Source organism: Pinus tabuliformis, chromosome J (assembly GCF_031772625.1).
Source record: "Pinus tabuliformis cultivar Carrire ecotype Pingquan chromosome J, CPIR1, whole genome shotgun sequence".
Lineage (NCBI taxonomy): Eukaryota > Viridiplantae > Streptophyta > Pinopsida > Pinales > Pinaceae > Pinus > Pinus tabuliformis.
The window spans coordinates 1516015322-1516036352 of NC_142295.1; positions in this window are offsets into that span (position 1 = coordinate 1516015322).

Below are 21031 nucleotides of genomic sequence, written 5' to 3' on the forward strand. Positions count from 1 at the left end.
ACAAACTATTTATAGTGAAGAAAATGAGAGGAAAAGACATGAGCTTTTTCATATTAGAGTTATTTCTAAGCATCAAAAGATTGATACTTTATTTGATAGTGGCCCACAAGTAAACTTGATTTCTAAAGAAATTGTAAAGAAATTGGGACTACTAACCACACCTCACAAGAAACCATATCCATTAGGTTGGGTATTGATAAAGCAAAGCTACAAGTGACTAGACAATGTAAACTTATGTTTCTTTTGGGTCAGCATTTGCAGATGAGGTTGAGTTAGATATCGTTCCCTTGGATATATGTGGAATTGTTTTAGGAAGTCCTTACTTGTATGATAGAAAAGAAATTTTTTATAGAGCTGAAAATAAGTATCAACTCGTTAAATATGGAATCGAAAATATTGCAATTCTCATAAATTCAAGAAGAATTATACTTTCATAAACTCAGGGCAGATGAAAAGAATTGTAAATTCATGCAAGAAATTTTTACTAATGGTTGTAAAGGAAAAGAAACCTGATAAAACCAATGTATTTGAAGCCTGTGATGCTAAAAACAAGCTGATTCAGAAAAATCTGTTTCAGAATATGATATTCTATTTCAAGAACCTAAATGTCTACCACCCAAAAGGGAAATTGTACATGATATTAATTTGCAGCAAGATGCTCCATTGCCTAACATCAGAATGTACAAGTTATCCACTTTAGAGAATACAGAGATCAAGAAGTAGGTATAGGAGCTGCTCGAGAAAGGGTTCATCACACCAAGCACATCACCATGCAGATCTCCAATCGTGTTGGTGAGGAAGAAAGATGGTTCGTGGAGGATGTGCATTGATTACCGAGCACTAAATAAAATAACGAACAAGAATCGTTCTCCCTTCCTCACATTGAGGATATATAGGATCAGTTGAAGGAAGATGTTTACTTTTCCAAGTTGGACTTGCGTAGTGGTTACCATCAAGTCAGAGTAGCAGAGCAAGATGCATGGAAGACTGCTTTCAAAACAAAGCAAGGGCTGTATGAATGGCTAGTTATGCCTTTTGGCTGAGCTAATGCTCCTACCACTTTCATGAGAGTTATGAATGATGTACTCATGCCTTTTATTGATGATTTTGTAATTATATATTTGGATGACATTCTTGTTTTAGTAAAACATGGGAAGAACATTTGAAGCATGTAAGGTAGACTCTAGATGTTTTGTAAAAAGAAAATCTCTATGTCAAATTATCAAAATGTGAATTTGGTAAAACATCTTTGAATTATCTGGGTCATATTGTAGGGGGTGGTGAATTCAAGATAGATACCTCTAAGGTTGCAGTCATTGTAAACTGGCCTAAACCCAAGTCTACTACAGAAGTTAGAAGCTTCCTAGGAGCAACATTATATTGTAGAAAGTTTATTGCTAACTTTTCCTTAATTTCAGCTCCCTTACATGCTTTAAAAGGATTGAACAAGGTGTTTCAGTGGGGAGGCAAATAGTAGAAAGCCTTAGACACCTTCAAAGAAAAAATTAGTAGAACACCAGTACTATCATTGCCAAATCTTCAACAACCATTTGAGATCGAAACAGATGCTAGTGACTATGCCATGGGAGCAGTGTTGATGCAACATGGTAAACCCATATGCTACCATTCTGAGAAATTTAATTCTGCAGTAATTAATTATCCCAGATATGATAAAGAATTGTATGCATTAGTACAAAGTGTAAAGAAGTGGAAACATTACTTAATCGGCAAGGAAACATTTATACATACTAATAATCAACCATTTCAGTACTTGCACTCACAAACTAAACTACAACAATCAAGACGTTATAGGTCGATGGGTTTCCTACAGTAGTTTCATTTAGTCATTAGATATAAAAGGGGCATACACAATAAAGTTGCAGATGTGTTGTCCAGACCAATCATAAATGCATCTACTATGCTTAAGCATAACTCAGTAATGCATGAAAGCTACATTGAACAATATGCTCAAGACATAGACTTTAAAGATGTATATGTAGCTTTAAGTAATGGAAAAAAGGTAGAAGAATTGGATTACTATGTTAAGTATCAACTCTTGTATCATTTGGGAAAGCTATGCATTCCACAAACTGAAAGAGTCAACATAATTAGGGAAGCACATACTTCTCTAATATCAGGTCATTTCGGTGTAAGTAAAAAAGTTGCACAACTACAATGATACTGCTATTGGCCAAGAATGTATGAAACAGTTTCTAGATATGTAATAGGGTGTACCATGTGTGCTAAAAGTAAGTCTAGCAATAGAAAACTAGGCTTGTACACTCCACTACGAGTCCCTTCCCGTCCTTGGGAAAGTGTTTCCATGGAATTTGTTTGGGGATTGCCAAAATCTAGAAAGGGACATGACTATTTATATGTTATTGTGGACAGGTTCAGCAGAATGTGTATTCTAATACCCTGTAATAAGCAAATTACAACTGAACAAATAGCGGAGTTGTTCTTTTAGCATGTTTGGGTGCATTTTGGGTTACCCACTTCCATAGTACCTGATCAAGATTCCCGATTTGTTGGGAAGTTTTGGTCAAGTCTGTGGGAATTCATGGACACCAGACTGAAGAAGAGCACAACCTTTCATCCACAAGAAGATGGCCAAACAGAGGTAGTTAACAGGACAGTGATCCAGTTGCTCAGGGGCTATTGTAGCAAGCACCCCAAGCTTTGGGATGAACATTTATGTTATGTGCAACATGCTTACAATCATGCTAAACATTCTTCTACACAGAGATCTACTTTTGAGACATGTTTTCGTTTTATAGCAAGGTCTCCCTTGGATTTTGTCTTTGAAAAAGACATAGAAGTTTCGGAACATAGCGATGTGGACAAAACAACTAGGTTCATTGAACAGATCCAAGAAATTCACCAGGCAGTGCAGGAACAACTAGAAAAGAGCCAAGCTAAGTACAAGGCAAGGCATGATAAACACCGGGTGGAGCACAACTTCCAAGTTGGTGATCAAGTCTGGTTGTATATCAGCAAGGACAGAATGCAAGGTGAAGGAAAGAAGCTGAAGCCAATAAGGTATGGACCTTTTAAGGTACTTGAGAAAATTGGTGAGAACACTTTACGCCTTGATTTGCCAGCATACATGCACATCTATTCAGTTGTAAATGCAGAAAACTTAAGACTGTTTGAACCTTCATTAATTGAAGATCCCAAAGAGCAAAGTCAATTGCCTTCCATTGATGATTTGTTGCCTAAATATCTCAATGAGCTGCAAGAAGATACAGTTATGGACGGGAAGGTTAGAACCACGCACAGAGGGGATGTTGAGTATGTTAGCATCGAGCTCAGAGGTTCAAAACTCAACAATGCAAAATGGATAGAGATTGGGCGAGTGAGGCAACTGTATCCTCACTTGTGCAATGCTTGAAAACCAACTTTTGGTGGTCCAAAAGCCTTTTCAGTGGGAAGGCTGACTCAAATGGATCCAAGAACACTCTCTATGTCGTGAAAACTCTTATATCATTTAAAAGACCAAAAAAATTCACATGAGAAAACCTTTCAGAATGGCGGAAAAACACTATCAGGAGGAAAAAACAAGAGAAAACCATGAAAAAATAGAGTATTGGAGGCGTGAACAATGAATGCACAGTAGCCGTCCGATCTGGCCGATCAACGGTCTAGATCTGATCGACAATCGCAATCGGCATAGGTAGACAGCAGATATAGACACTTAACATATATGTGTAGCGATGGTGATCGACGAAGTCAACGAGGACTATCGATCAAGCGTGCAGATCGACTGCCCACGTTGCATTGTAGCATCGCAATCGGTAACCACAACAGAGAACTTACAATAGCTCGGGGCGTGAGCAATATGCAATTGCAATTAATCGCATCGCGATATCACAATCTGAGAAATATTATGGAGCGGGGCCTATACACGTACATATATGTGATCCGATGAACTGGATCCGACAGCTATATAAACATTATTGCATATATTTTGAGATCCGTTGAAAGGCGTTTTTTAATGTATTTTCACGCATTTCATTATTTAATGAAATACAAAGAAATAGCACCGATGCAATAAGACCCGGACCCGAAAGGGTTCGTGAAGGGAAATTTATATTGTTTCAAGTCTAGAGGAAAGCCATTTTTATGTTATTTTCACGATTTTAACATATTTTTAAGAAATACTTAGGAGCAAGGCCGAAGCGACTTGTGATAGCGATGAGGAAATACGCGATAGAGGAATAAATCAGATTTAAGGACTTTTGAAGTATGAAATCAACAGTGCTTTGGCGGAATTTCGCAGTGTTGCGGCGTTTCTCTGTGCAAAACAGAAAACGATCATTTTTGGGCATTATAAAGGATTTCAGAGGCCTGATAACCATTCCGTTATAGTACAGGTGGCCACCATCCTTAGAAGCATTTAGAAATTATTGCTAATGATTGGAAAGGGGTCTGAGTGGATAGAGGACGAGGAGGTTGAAAGTCGAGGAGATGAAACAAACATGCAGTGCAGTTTGGCTTTAAATCCATAGAAAACAGAACACAGGGAGGCAGTGTCAAGATAGAGCTAGGACAAAGACAGAGAGTGATTCATAGAGTCTGTGTACTCAGAGAAATCTTGGGAGGTTCAAGCAAACTCTTACTGTTATATCTGTTGTGTATTGAGTCTCAAATTGGGCTCATATTGTTGTAAAAACTCTTCTTGAAGACATAATAGAGATGCCACCACTGAAGGCTGGACCAGGAGATGTAGCCGAGGAGTATTAGGTGAAATCATTATTAAACTTGTTGTGTTTTTATGTGTTTGTCTATTAGAGTCTTTCACTGCTTCATAGTCTATGTATTTCGCAATCTGATCGATCCATTGCATAAAATAACATAGGCAAATCCATGCACATGAGTCTATAATACCTTATTAATTGTCTTAGATCTCATTATCAGATCAGCAGTAAACATGCCACCGAGGAGAGGCATTGTCATAGGTCGAGGAAGACCTGAATCAAATGCAGTTCTGCTGGAGGAGATCCGGAGTCTACATACAAGGATGGACATAATTGAGACTGCTCAGAGGAGAACACCTGATGAAGGAGTTGATAGTGCTGCAGAAGAATATTTTGAGGAAGAAGAAGAGGAGGAAAATGAAACTACCAAAGTTATCAAGATGTTGGCTAAAGTAGGAGGAAAACCAAAGGTGGAAATTCCTATGTATGAAGGGAGTCTCAACGTAGAAGATCTAATGGATTGGATCAGTTCATTGGATAAATATTTTGACTATGAGGAGGTTGATGACAAAAATAAGGTGAAATTTGTAGTTACCATATTGAAGGGTCATGCAACTATTTGGTGGGATGAACTACAAACATCTAGAATAAGAAAAGGAAAGTCCAAGATCAAGCAATGTGATAAAATGGTGAGTAAATTGAAAGCTAAATTTATGCCAATAGATTATCAGTTAAATATTTTCAAACAGTTACAGAATTTAAGGCAAAAAGGAATGTCTGTTAAAGAATATACATAAGAGTTTTATATATTGAGTATTAGAGCAGGACATTCAGAGGATGATCCAAAAGGGATCCAAGAAACAGTCTAAGTCTTCAAAAATAAAAACAATTCCAAAAGGATGAACTCTTAGAACAGGCAGAAAACACTATCGACAACCAAAAATATGAAGAAACAGTGGAAAAATAGAGCTATCGACGGCTTGGACAGTGATGCACATGAGCCGTCAGATCTGGCCGATCAACGGTCTAGATCCGATCGAAAATTCGTAATCGGAGGTGGTAGGCAGAGGCTATCGGAGGTTACTACATGGGAAATGTGACAACGATCAGCGGGGTCAACGAGGATCATCGATCAAGTGCACAGATCGACGACCCACGTTGCATCTTAATATCGCGTCTGCAAACCACAATGGAATGCTTACCAAATGGCCCTGGGGCATGTGCAATATGCAATTGCGATCAATCACATTGGAGCTACACAGAGGAGCGGGTGTGTATATATATATATATATATATATATATATATATATATATATATATATATATATATATATAGATATATATATATATATATATATATAGATATATATATATATATATATATATATATATATATATATATATATGTATATATATATGTATATATATATATATATGTATATATATGTATATATATATGTATATATATATGTATATATATATGTATATATATATGTATATATATATGTATATATATATGTATATATATATGTATATATATATGTATATATATATATATATATATATATATATATATATATATATATATATATATATATATATATATATAGATATGCGATGTGATAGCCAGACCTGATAGAGTTATAAACGATATTCCATATATATTGAGATCCACCCAACAACTGTTTTGTGTGTATTTTGACGTATTTCGTTTAATAAGCGAAATACGAAGGGAAGCGCCGATGTGATGAAATCAGACTTGAAAGGGTTTATGAATGTATATGTATAATGTTTCAAGTCCGCATAAAGCCATTTTTGCAATATTTTAAATGTTTTTAATGTATTTTCCAAATACAAAGGGAAACCATGACACAGGGAATTTGCGACATGCGATAGTGATTTCAGGTGGACTCGGTAGGAGTATAAAGCGGATTTAAGGACTTTTGAAGTCCGAAAAACTGTGTTTGGTGGATTTTTCCCATGTTTGAATGTATTTCTTTGTGTAAACAGAGAATGGCTATTTCGGGGATTCCAAAGGCCCGATGGACTCTTCCGTTGCAGAACAGGTGGCCACCTCCCATGAAGGCGTATGCCATGATAGCTAACACTCAGAAGGGGGATTCAAGTGGACAGCAACCAGGAGCCAGAAAGCTTGAGAAGAGGAAATGAACAGACAACGTCAATTGGCTTTAAAGCCATAGAAGACAGAAGACAGGAACAAGCAGTGGTGAGACAGAGAGAAAACAGAGACAGAGAGTCAGTGAGGAGAGTCTATGTACTCAGAAATACTTGGGGGATCCAGGTAAAGCCTTCTTGTTTTGTATCTATTGTGTGAGACTCAAATTGAGCTCACTTTTGTAAAACCTTTGCTTCTGAAGACATAATAGAGAGGTCACCACTGAATGCTCGACCAGGAGATGTAGCCCAAGAGTGTTGGGTAAACTCCTTATTAAACTTCTTGTATTTATGTGAGTTTGTCTATTATGTTCTTTAACTACTTCATTGTCTATGTATTTCACAATCTTATTGATCCATTGCACAAAGTAACATAGGAAAATCCATGCACATGAGTCTGTAATACTTTAATAATTGTATAAGATCTCATTTTCATATCAGAGGATGAAGCGGAGAAAGTAGCCAGATATATCAATGGCTTAAGAAATGACATAGAGGATGAGTTAAACTTGCTGAGTCTGAAGACCATTGAAGATGCCTATCAAGAAGGTTTGAAGGCATAAGAGAAGATGTTGAGAAAACAAAATCAGAGGAATAGAGGGAAAAGTTCAGTAAGAGGTAGAGGAACTACCAGAACAAGGGTTCAACAACATCAAAATGAAGTGGGAAGTTCATGTAGTAGACTACCATAGAGGGGAGATTTTAATAGAGGAATATTTGCACCCAAATGGAGAGGTCGAGGAAGAGATATTCGGTGTTAAACATGTGGATAATGGGGACATGGATCATGGGACTGTCCTCATAATAAGACAACAAGTTAGAGGAATTTGAATGTAGTTGAGGCAAAGGAAGAAAAACCTAAAATTACAGATAAGGAAGAATCCCCTGAAGTAGGAGAATCCCTGTTGTTGAAAAGGGCATTGCTTAAGGCAGAGAAAGAGATTGGAGAACTAGCTCAGAGGAAGAGTTTATTCAGAACTACATGTTGAGCTATGCAATGGGTATTTATTTACTCTCAATTACATTCCTTTTTCCTCTTTTCTTATCTCTTTCATACCATGATACGCTAACATATTGTTGGATTGTGATAGGAAATGAATGAACTACGCTCGATTAATATTTAGCCATACTAACTAACTCTTATTCCTTTTTATGCGGAAAATGATGAAAGGGGCAGCTATTGTTCCCTAGAGACAGAACAACATAAACAAATCAAGGGGAATGAGTCATGTCGGGTGCGGTCAGATGAGAGAACAAATCATGAGGATCAACACTAAATAAGAGAATTTTTTAGAGGATAGCATTTAGTTGTGAATCCCTCAGGATCTCCCGATCCTGAGGGATCACATTTATCTTTTACCTTCCAACTATAAAAGTGAAAAAATTTAGGAATAAATGGATCGATCACTGTTTATTTAAAATTGTAATTTTAATTTACAGAGGTGTGATTTTGAAGAACATGATTGTATTGTAATGAGGATTGAATTCAATGGTTAATACATTATCTACATTGTTGTTCATCCGTATTCTCTGAAGTACCTCAGCAGTATTCGCTGGTGGCTAAGGACTGGCCCTTAGTGGATCAAACTACTATTCTTTGTGTTATATCTCTCTAATTCATGTGAGTCTATTTTGTTTGATGTTTTTCCATTTCCTGCTAGTTTACCCTGTTTGATATCTTCTGATTTCTTGTGATTTTACATTGCAGTTAGTTTACTTTCCTTTATTCTGATCTCATGTACTTTGAAACTTTGTCATTTGATTTCATTTATGCTCACTGCAGATTGAATTAATTATCAGTTAAGACATTGATTCCCGTTAATTACGATAAGAGTGTGATTCATATAGAATTAACTGAAAGAGATTGGTTAATGCTACTGAGCTCTCGGTTGGTGCTATTTTCAATTGAACTGCTTGCTTAAGATTTGATTATGATTTCATTTGAAAATTAAGCCTTGATGCTTATATGTAATATTTTCGTTAACAGTTGTAGCTTGAGTTTTATAAGTGAATCCGTCTACTCTTGTATCGAGTTTATAGTTCATTTTAAAAAGCATTACTCTTTGGATTTATATCTTGCACATATTGTGTATACTCTTGGAATAAAAGGACTTGCTCAGGTTGATAACTAATGTGAGGAAATTAGGAGTTTTAACAGACACCTATTAGCACCCAACATTTTGGTTCCATTTCTAGGGAGAGTTTTTCCATTTCGCAAAGACTGATGTATGTTTGATATTTGCTACTGGGAAAGAATTGGGTATTAACAACGGGAGGTAAGAACCTATGTAACGAGCAAGTAAAGTGCTTGCTCCTCTGCTCGCTTTTCAACACAATTTCATAGAAGTTGAAGTATGTGTTTGGTGTTTGTCTGCTGAGGAGAATTGGGTATTAAAAACGAGAGGTAAGAATCTACGTAAGGAGCAAGTAAAATTCTTGCTCCCTCACCTGTTCTCCAGCAAAATTGCTAGGAATTTAAGGTAGAAATAAACGTTTGTATTCTTTCATGAATGAATAAGAAGAAAAGGCCAGAAAACAATATAATCCCACATCCTAAACCTCAAAAATCTAAGGGAACGGTGACCCTTGGATGATCAACCTTTATCGACGAAATCATAAGGAAAGATGAGTCTCAGCCATCAGTAGGACCTCGAACCTTTGCTTCTAGACACCCGCTATCTCACTTCAGGCCACAGGATCACCATCTGTAGCTTATGTTGTGGTTCACAGTGAAACTGGAGGGACTGACCAAATTTTTCAAGATATTGAAAATTCATGATCACGCCCCTCACAAGAAGGGAATTCTTGCAACCTCCATGAAGGAGAAGAAGAAACAGTTAAATCTAAGATTAAATCAGCAGAACCAAGATCTCCTGAGGTAGTGCTTGAGAAGAGGACACCTAATGTCCCAGATCAAGATAGCGCTATCAGAATCATCCCCGCCTCTTCTGGACATCCTAGGAACAACTCTCTAGCTCCGAAGATCCCTGAAGGATACTGGAATATTTTTGACCAAATGGCCAATAATCCGCGATCACCCCAAACGCTATAGTATCCTATTGTTGACACATCTGTCAATGCCCCCATGAAAGCTATCCCATTAGAAAACATTCCCACCTTTCATGGGATCACTTCAGAAGATCCGGATGCATTCTTATTTGAATTAGATGTCCTATGTAGGGGTTATGATTACACTACCGACCCCCAGAAACTAAAACTGTTTCCCTCCACTTTAAATGGAGCAGCCCTGCGTTGGTTTATGGGACTTGGTGGATGTACCATCAACGACTGGGACCAAATGAAAACATCCTTCCTTAAAAAATATCAAGATTATTGCAGATCTAGAGAATCGAAAGATGAGATATTTCAAATGGTAGCGAAGCCTAGTGAGACTCTAGAAGAATATGTGGAGCATTTCCAATATAATCTCCAAAGGTCGCCTTACGCAAATCTGCCTGATAATGTTCTAAAAACCACGATGATCAAAGGTATGAAAGACCAATGGATATAAACACTAAATATAATGGGTAAAGGTGATATTTATCAAGAAGACTATGACAATATTATTTATTTGTGCATCAGGTGCTCAAGGGGCAGTACAAGACTGAAACTAGCCAGATGTGATGTGATCACTAGGGACAACAAAGCCTCAAGAGGAAGCGTTACTCGAACTGAAATCAACAATTTGTGGGAGGATTTCAAGACGGACAGCCTGGGGACCCTGACAACATATTTAGATATCATTCAAGCCAAGCAAAGCAGGTCGAAGTAGAGCAGAACCTAGTTATTTTCTTCCCTTGATGTAGAAAGAAAAATAGTCATAAAGAATTCTGACTCGATATGATACAAACTTGTGCTATATGCACTAAGAAACATGCCACGGAAAATTGCCCATCGCTTCTAGGATTAAAAGATGTCTTCAAAGAAGCAGAGGAAGAAGTAAAACCAATATATATGTTGAACCAGCGTCGTCAATGGCAAGCACGCCAAATAGGTATGCCTACCGACCCATCTTCATTCTTTCAGTGTTCGCAATATAATTCCCAATAATATTCAGGAGCAGCATGATAGAACCGGCCACCTTTTCCTAATTGGCCACCACAAGCATCCTCTATGCCACCATGGTCCAACTTATAGTTGGCCGAACCCCTCTTACCTTCCATCATTTTGGCAGAACAACCCATATTCATCTCAATGGTCCCCCTCCACCTCAGAAAATATAAATTGGAAATCAGGCTAGCAAAGACCCACAAACCAGCCAGTAGGGATAGTTCCCCTACCTCAACACATGCTACCAACACCTTATACATTGTAGTAGAATCCCCAATCCGATATACGACCACAACTCCCAGCCCAATCCAACCCAAATCATAACAATAAACCAATCAAGTCAGTACAAATCATTGAGGGTCTGGACCCGGAAGCCTAGTTAAGAGAATGTAATGAACTCAAATTGAGGTGTGGATGAATAATCACTTCAGAGGATGATAAAAATATGCAACTTGAAGAACCATATCCAAATAAGCCTTTGATGGTAGATGATTAACAAACATCACAAGGGGAAAATACAGTCAAGCAAAAAATTCACAAACAGATCATTACCTCTTCCCCGCCATTCCTAGAAAGATTGATGATACCTCGCCCAATTGAATATCCCGACTTCGATCTCCTGGGTGAACTAAAAAATATTTGCATAAAAATACCCCTCCTCCAGGCTATTCAAGACATTCCAATCTATGAAAAAACCATTAAGGAATTGTGTGCCAAAAAGTCTACGAGAAAAATAAAGATAACACCAACTATCCATGTAGTCGGAACTTTGTCTGATCTATTATTATGCAAAGAGAAACCTGTGAAATACGAAGATCCAGGAAACCCCATTGTCACAGTCCAAATAAATGGATGCTCCTTTCCCAATGTGTTAGTCGATTTACGGGAAACCATTAATATTCTCACAACAACAAACTGTGAAAGGCTTGGAATCACATCCTTAGATCCAACTACTACCTTGATGGAACTTGTCGACCATTTAGTTATTAAGCTAGAAGGAACATTACACGATGTGATGGTTTCTGTAGATTCTTGGGAATATCCAACAGATTTTTTGATTATTAACCCTAGAAACGAGCTAGATGGACATACTTTAATATTAGGAAGACCTTGGCTAGCGACAACAAATGCTTATATAAGCTGCCGAACAGGCATTATGACCATAACTAGAGGGAATGATGCGAAGAACCTAGCTTTATACCATCTGGCTCAGCTAAGCCTAACCATAATAAAAACTAGGAAGAAGTCTGTAACATATTTAATAGAAAATATTCGATCACCATTGACTGTGGCATATGCTCTTGAATTTAAAAACCAAATAGAAGATGATATTATTAACACTTGCATTAGTCACTTTGCTGTAGTATCTAATCTAAAATTTCATATGATTGAAGCAGTCCTTGATAATGAAATTGAAGAAGATCCTTTAAGGGATAGAAGCTAGATAACTGGATTAGACAGATTGATTTGTATTGCAGGGTGCAGAGCATTGATTCAGACAAGAGTAAAATTCAGCTGGCCAACCTACGCCTTGGAGGAACTGCCTTGGTATGGTGGTAAGATAGGACACAAGTTTACTTGAAGAATCATGGTAAAATTATTTCTGTCTGGAGTGAATTTGTTTCTACAATTAAAAAACAATTCTATCGACTAGCTTATATGCAGCAAGCTATGATGAGTTGGCAAAATCTGTGCCAATTAAAGGGGAAAAGTGTACAAAGCTACACCCAAGAATTTAGAAAAAGAGCTTTGGTTCTAGGCATTTCCTTAGATTAACCTGAAACATTGCTCAAGTATATAGATGGTCTACACAGTTATTTGAGGCACACCATTCTCATGTTTAACCCTACTAGCATAGATGAGGTATCTGTTCAGGCTACCCATCTAGAGGCTAGAGGCAAGAATGTGAACCCAGAGATAGGGGGATCATAAAAACCTACTGCAAGAAAGAAAAAGGAAATTAGGAAGTAAAAATGGAAAGAGAGGAAGGCAAATTCTGTACAAAAGGCAAAATATTCATGCACTCACTGCAAGAAGGATGGACATGATGATAAGCATTGCTTGTCTTTGCATTCGGAGCTGAAATCCAAGAAGTTTGATGGCAAGAAGAAGACGATTGTTGCTACTATACAGAAAGATTTGGGATTAGACTCAGGTGATGAAACAACAATCACAGCCACATGTATAAAAGGTAAAAATTCTGAAGCATCTACTAGCAATTGTGCACAAACTATTGACAGTGAAGAAAATGAGAGGAAGAGGGATGAGCTTTTTCATATTAGAGTTATTTCTAAGCATCAAAATATTGATACTGTATTTGATAGTGGCCCAAGTAAACTGGATTTCTAAAGCAAATGTAAAGAAATTGGGACTACTAACCACACCTCACAAGAAGCCATATCCGTTAGGTTGGCTATGTGATAAAGCAAAGCTACAAGTGACTAGACAATGTAAACTTAGGTTTTCTTTTGGGTCAGTATTTGTAGATGAGGTTGAGTTAGATATCGTTCCCTTGGATATATGTGGAATTGTTTTAGGAAGTCCTTACTTGTATGATAGAAAAGCCATTTTTTATAGAGCTGAAAATAAGTATCAACTTGTTAAAGATGGAATTGAACATATTGTAATGCTCATAAATTCAAGAATAATTATACTCTCATAAACTTAGGGCAGATGAAAAGAATTGTAAATTCATGCAAGCAATTTTTACTGATGGTTGTAAAGGAAAAGAAACCTGATAAAACCAATGTATTTGAAAGTTGTGATGCTAAAAAACAAGATGATTTAGAAAAAATTGTTTCAGAATATGATATCCTATTTCAAGAACCTAAATGTCTGCCACCCAAAAGGGAAATTGTACATGATATTAATTTGCAGCAAGATGCTCCATTACCTAACATCAGAATGTAGAGGTTATCTGCTTTAGAGAATACAGAGATCAAGAAGCAGGTACAAGAGCTGCTCGAGAAAGGGTTCATAAGACCAAGCACATCACCATGTAGATCTCCAATCGTGTTGGTGAGGAAGAAAGATGGTTCGTGGAGGATGTGCATTGATTACCGAGCATTGTATAAAATAACGATCAAGAATCGTTATCCCCTTCCTCGCATTGAGGATCTATTGGATCATTTGAAGGAAGCTATTTACTTTTCCAAGTTGCACTTGCGTAGTGGTTACCATCAAGTCAGAGTAGCAGAGCAAGATGCATGTAAGACTACTTTCAAAACAAAGCAAGGGCTGTATGAATGGCTAGTTATGCGTTTTGGCTTAACTAATGTTCCTGCCACTTTCATGAGAGTTATGAATGATGTACTCATGCCTTTTATTGATGATTTTGTAATTGTATATTTGGATGACATTCTTGTTTTCAGTAAAACACAGGAAGAACATTTGAAGCATGTAAGGCTGACTCTAGATGTTTTGGAAAAATAAAATCTCTATGTTAAATTATCAAAATTTGAATTTGGTAAAACATCTTCGAATTATCTGGGTCATATTGTAGGGGGGTGGTGAATTGAAGATAGATACCTCTAAGGTTGCAGTCATTGTAAACTGGCCTAAACCCAAGTCTACTACAGAAGTTAGAAGCTTCCTAGGAGCAGCATTATATTGTAGAAAGTTTATTGCTAACTTTTCCTTAATTTCAGCTCCCTTACATGCTTTAACAGGATTGAACAAGGTGTTTCAGTGGGGAGGAAAATAGTAGAAAGCCTTAGACACCTTCAAAGAAAAAATTAGTAGAACACTAGTACTATCATTGCCACATCTTCAACAACCATTTGAGACCGAAACAGATGCTAGTGACTATGCCATGGGAGCAGTGTTGATGCAACATGGTAAACCCATATGCTACCATTCTGAGAAATTTAATTCTGCAGTAATTAATTATCCCAGATATGATAAAGAATTGTATGCATTAGTACAAAGTGTAAAGAAGTGGAAACATTACTTAATCGGCAAGGAAACATTTATACATACTAATAATCAACCATTTCAGTACTTGCACTCACAAACTAAACTGCAGCAATCAAGACGTTATAGGTGGATGGGTTTCCTACAGTAGTTTCATTTAGTCATTAGATATAAAAGGGGCATACACAATAAAGTTGCAGATGTGTTGTCCAGACTAGTCATAAATGCATCTACTATACTTAAGCATAACTCAGTAATGCATGAAAGCTACATTGAACAAAATGCTCAAGACATAGACTTTAAAGATGTATATGCAGCTTTAAGTAATGGTAAAAAGGTCGAAGATTTAGATTACTATGTTAAGGATTAACTCTTGTATCATTTGGGAAAGCTATGCATTCCACCAACTGAAAGAGTCAACATAATTAGGGAAGCACATACTTCTCTCATATCAGGTCATTTCGGTGTAAGTAAAATAGTTGCACAACTGCAAAGATACTGCTATTGGCCAAGAATGCATGAAACAGTGTCTAGATATGTAAGAGGGTGTACCTTGTGTGCTAAAAGTAAGTCTAGCAATAGAAAACTAGGCTTGTACACTCCACTACCAGTCCCTTCCCATCCTTGGGAAAGTGTTTCCATGGACTTTGTTGGGGGATTGCCAAAATCTAGAAAGGGACATGACTATTTATATGTTATTGTGGACGGGTTCAACAAAATGTGTATTCTAATACCCTGTAATAAGTAGATTACAACTGAACAAATAGTGGAGTTGTTCTTTCAGCATGTCTGGGTGCATTTTGGGTTACCCACTTCCATAGTATCTGATCAAGATTCCTGATTTGTTGGGAAGTTTTGGTCAAGTCTGTGGGAATTCATGGACACCAGACTGAAGAAGAGCACAACCTTTCATCCACAAGCAGATGGCCAAACAGAGGTAGTTAATAGGACAGTGATCCAGTTGCTCAGGGGCTATTGCAGCAAGCACCCCAAGCTTTGGGATGAACATTTATGTTATGTGCAACATGCTTACAACCGTGCTAAACATTCTTCTACACAGAGATCTACTTTTGAGACCTGTTTTCATTTTATACCAAGGTCTCCCTTGGATTTTGTCTTTGAAAAAGACATAGAAGTTGCTAAACACAGTGATGTGGACAAAGCAACTAGGTTCATTGAACAGATCCAAGAAATTCACCAGGCAGTCTAGGAAAAACTAGAAAAGAGCCAAGCCAAGTACAAGGCAAGGCATGATAAACACCGGGTGGAGCACAACTTCTAAGTTGGTGATCAAGTCTGGCTGTATATCAGCAAGGACATAATGCAAGGTGAAGGAAAGAAGCTGAAGCCAATAAGGTATGGACCTTTTAAGGTACTTGAGAAAATTGGTGAGAACGCTTTCTGCCTTGATTTGCCAGCATACATGCACATCTACTCAGCGTTAAATGTAGAAAACTTAAGACTATTTGAACCTTCATTAATTGAAGAACCCGAATAGCAAAGTCAATTGCTTTCTATTGATGATCTATTGCCTAAATGTCTCAATGAGCTGCAGGAAGATACAGTTCTCAAGAGGAAGGTTAAAACCATGTGTAGAGGGGATGTTGATTACCTTAGCATTGGGCTCAAAGGTTCAAGACCTAGTAGTGAAAAATGGATAGAGATTGGGCAAGTGAGGCAGCTGTATCCTCACTTGAGCAATGCTTGAAAAACAACTTTTGGTGGTCCAAAAGCCTTTTCAGTGGGAAGGCTGATCGAAATGGATCCAAGAACACTCTCTAAGTCTTGAAAACTCTTATATCGTTTAAAAGACCAAAAAAATTCACATGAGAAAACCTTCTAGAATGGCAGAAAAACATTACTGGGAGGCAAACACAAGAGGAAATCGTGAAAAAATAGAGTATTGGAGGCGTGAACAATGAATGCACAGTAGTTGTTAGAGCTAGTAGATCAACGGTCTAGATCTGATTGACAATCACAATTGGCACTGGTAGACAGCGGATATCGGCGCTTAACATATATGTGTAGCGATGGCGATCGACGGAGTCAACGAGGATCATCGATCAAGTGCATAGATCGACGGCCCACGTTGCATCACAACATCGCAATCGGCAACCACAACAGAGCACTTACAACGGCCCGAGGCATGAGAGATATGCGATTGCAATTAATCGCATCGTGATATCGCAATCGAAGAAATATTATGGAGCGGGGCCTATACACATACATATATGCGATCCGATGAACCGGATCCGACGGCTATATAAACATTATTGCATATATTTTGAGATCCGTTGAAAGGCATTTTTAAATGTATTTTCACGCATTTCGTTATTTAACGAAATACAAAGAAATAACACCGATGCGATAAGACCTAGACTCGAAAGGGTTCGTGAAGGGAAATTTATATTGTTTCAAGTCTGGAGGAAAGCCATTTTTATGTTATTTTCATGATTTTAACGTATTTTTAAAAATTACACAGGAGCAAGGCCGAAGCGACTTGCGATAGCGATGAGGACAGACATGATAGAGGAATAAATCAGATTTAAGGACTTTTGAAGTCCAAAATAAGCGGTGCTTTGGCAGAATTTCACAGTGTTGCAGCGTTTCTCTGTGCAAAACAGAAAATGATCATTTTTGGGCATTCTAAAGGATTTCAGAGGCCCGATAACCATTTCGTTATAGTACAGGTGGCCACCATCCTTAGAAGCATTTAGCAATTATTGCTAACGATTGGAAAGGGGTCTGAGTGGATAGAGGGCGAGGAGATTGAAAGTCGAGGAGATGAAACAAACAGGCAGTGCAATTCTGCTTTAAATCAATAGAAAACAGAACACGGGGAGGCAGTGCCAAGACAGAGGTGAGACAGAGACAGAGAGTGATTTAGAGAGTTTATGTACTCAGAGAAAGCTTGGGAGGTTCAATCAAACTCTTACTGTTATACATGTTGTGTATTGAGACTCAAATTGAGCTCATATTGTTGTAAAAACTCTGCTTGAAGACATAATAGAGACGCCACCACTGAAGGTTGGACCAGGAGATGTAGTCGAGGAGTATTGGGTGAAATCATTATTAAACTTGCTATGTTTTGATGTGTTTGTCTATTAGAGTCTTTTACTATTTCATAGTATATGTATTTCGCAATCTGATCGATCCATTGCATAAAATAACACAGGAAAATCCATGCACATGAGTCTGTAATAGCTTATTAATTGTTTTAGATCTCATTATCAGATCAGCAGTAAACATGCCACCGAGGAGAGGCGCTGTCATAGGTCGAGGAAGGCCTGAATCAAATGTAGTTCTGTTGTAGGAGATCTAGAGTCTGTGTATAAGGATGGACATAATTGAGACCGCTCAGAGGAGAACACCTGATGAAGGAGTTGACAGTGTTGCAGAAGAATATTTTGAGGAAGAAGAAGAGGAGGAAAATGAAACTACCAAAGTTATCAAGATGTTGGCTAAAGTAGGAGGAAAACCAAAGGTGGAAATTCCTGCGTATGAAGGGAGTCTCAACGCAGAAGATCTAATGGATTGGATCAGTTCATTGGATAAATATTCTGACTATGAGGAGGTTGATGACAAAAAGAAGGTGAAATTTGCAGTTACCATATTGAAGGGTCATGCAACTATTTGGTGGGATGAAATAAAAACATCCAGAACAAGAAAAGGAAAGTCCAAGATCAAGAAATGGGATAAAATGGTGAGTAAATTGAAAGCTAAATTTATGCCAACAGATTATTAGTTAAATCTTTTCAAACAGTTACAAAATTTAGGCAAAAAGGAATGTTTGTTAAAGAATATACATAAGAGTTTTATAGATTGAGTATTAGAGTAGGACATGCAGAGGATGATCCAAAAAGGATACAAGAAACTGTCTAAGTCTTCAAAAATCAAAACAATCGCAATAGGATGAACTCTTAGAACAGGTGGAAAACACTATCGGCAACTAAAAATATGAAGAAATAGTGGAAAAACAGAGCTATCGGCATCTTGGACAGTGATGCACAGGAGCCGTCAGATCCGGCCGATCAACGATCTAGATCCGATCAACAAATCATAATCAGAGGTGGTAGGCAGAGGCTATCGGAGGTTACTACATGCGAAATGCGACAACGATCAGCGGGGTAAATGAGGACCGTCAATCAAGTGCATAGATCGATGACCCAGGTTGCATTGCAATATCGTGTCTGCAAACCACCGTGGAACGCTTACCAAACGGCCCAGGGGTATGTGCGATATGCGATTGCGATCAATCAAATTGCAATATCGCATTGGAGCTACACAGAGGAGCGGGTGTGTGTGTGTGTGTATATATATATATATATATATATATATATATATATATATATATATATATATATATATATATATATATATATATATATATATATATATATATATATGTGATGCGATAGCCGGACCCGATAGAGTTATAAACGATATTCCATATATATTGAGATCTGCCCACCAATAGTTTTGTGTGTATTTTCACGTATTTCGTTTAATAAGCGAAATACGAAGGGAAGTGCCGGTGTGATGAAATCAGACCCGAAAGGGTTTATGAATGCATATGTATAATGTTTCAAGTCCTCATAAAGCCATTTTTGCGATATTTTCAATATTTTTAACGTATTTTCCAAATACAAAGGGAAACCATGACACAACGAATTTGTGACATACGATAGCAATTTCAGGTGGACCCGATAGGAGTATAAAGCAGATTTAAGGACTTTTGAAGTCCTAAAAACTATGTTTGGTGGAATTTTCCCACGTTTGAATTTATTTCTCTGTGTAAACAAAAAATGGCTTTTTCAGGGATTCTAAAGGCCCGATGAACTCTTCCGTTGCAAAATAGGTGGCCACCTCCCCTGAAAGCGTTATGCCATGATAGCTAATGCTCAGAAGGGGGATTCGAGTGGACAGCGACCAAGATCCAGAAAGCTCGAGAAGAGGAAATGAACAAACAATGTCGATTGGCTTTAAAGCCTCAGAAGACAGAAGATAGGAACAAGCAGTGGTGAGACAGAGAGAAAACAGAGACAGAGAGTCGGTGAGGAGAGTCTGTGTACTCACAAATAGTTGGGGGATCCAAGTGAAGCCTTCTTGTTTTGTATATGTTGTGTGAGACTCAAACTGAGCTCACTTTTGTAAAAATTTTTCTTCTGAAGACATAATAGAGAGGTCACCACTGAAGGCTAGACCAGGAGACGTAGCCTAGGAGTGTTGGGTAAACTCCTTATTAAAATTGCTATATTTATGTGTGTTTGTCTATTATGTTCTTTAACTACTTCATTGTTTATGTATTTCGCAATATTATTGATCCATTGCACAAAGTAACATAGGAAAATCCATGCACATGAGTTTGTAATACCTTAATAATTGTCTAAGATCTCATTTTTAGATTAGAGGATAACACAGAGAAAGTAGCCAAATATATCAATGGCTTAAGAAATGACATACACGATGAGATCAACTTACTGAGTGGTGGGCCCCAGTATTGCAGCAATAATGCTACAACTCCTGGAACTCCCTTCTTTAATTTTATCAATCCGGTAGTTCATAACAAACTTGGAAGCGACGGTGTTGTATGCACAAGTACTAGCTCTTTCCGCGACTGTCACTTGATCAGCTGGCACAAGTTCGCTAGGAGCTTAAGCCAACTTCTATGAGTTCTTAGAAGAAGATTTTAACTGTGATGGACGAAAGCTAACTCAAAGGAGGCTAATCTACTTGCAGAAAGAAACTAAAAGCCGAAAGGAAATGCAAACCCTAACAAACCCTAGTTTTACCGACTAACCCTACCGGTGCAAGAAAAGCGATGAAAGTAGTGGAAATGGATACCATTGACTTTTAGAAAGGTAAAATGCATGTGACTAAGCTACTTCTACAATAAAATCTAGAAAAAACATATTTTTGTATTTTTGAGTAAGTTGGCAGAATTATTATGCATGTGCTTTACTGTTTTTGACTGTGCAGAGGTGGATTGGCGAAAGGAAATGCTTCCAGGAGGTCGGGAAGGTTAGAAGAGGGTCTAGATGTCCCTAGCACCCTTTGAGAGAGTTTCACAGAGTTTGGCTATCAAGAAACCGCTTTCGTGAGCTTCTACAGGAAGTCTGCAGGGGTTCTACAGGATGTTTTGTAATTTTCTACAGGATGTTCCGAAAAGAGGATTTTGGAGGGTTGATGGAGGAAAA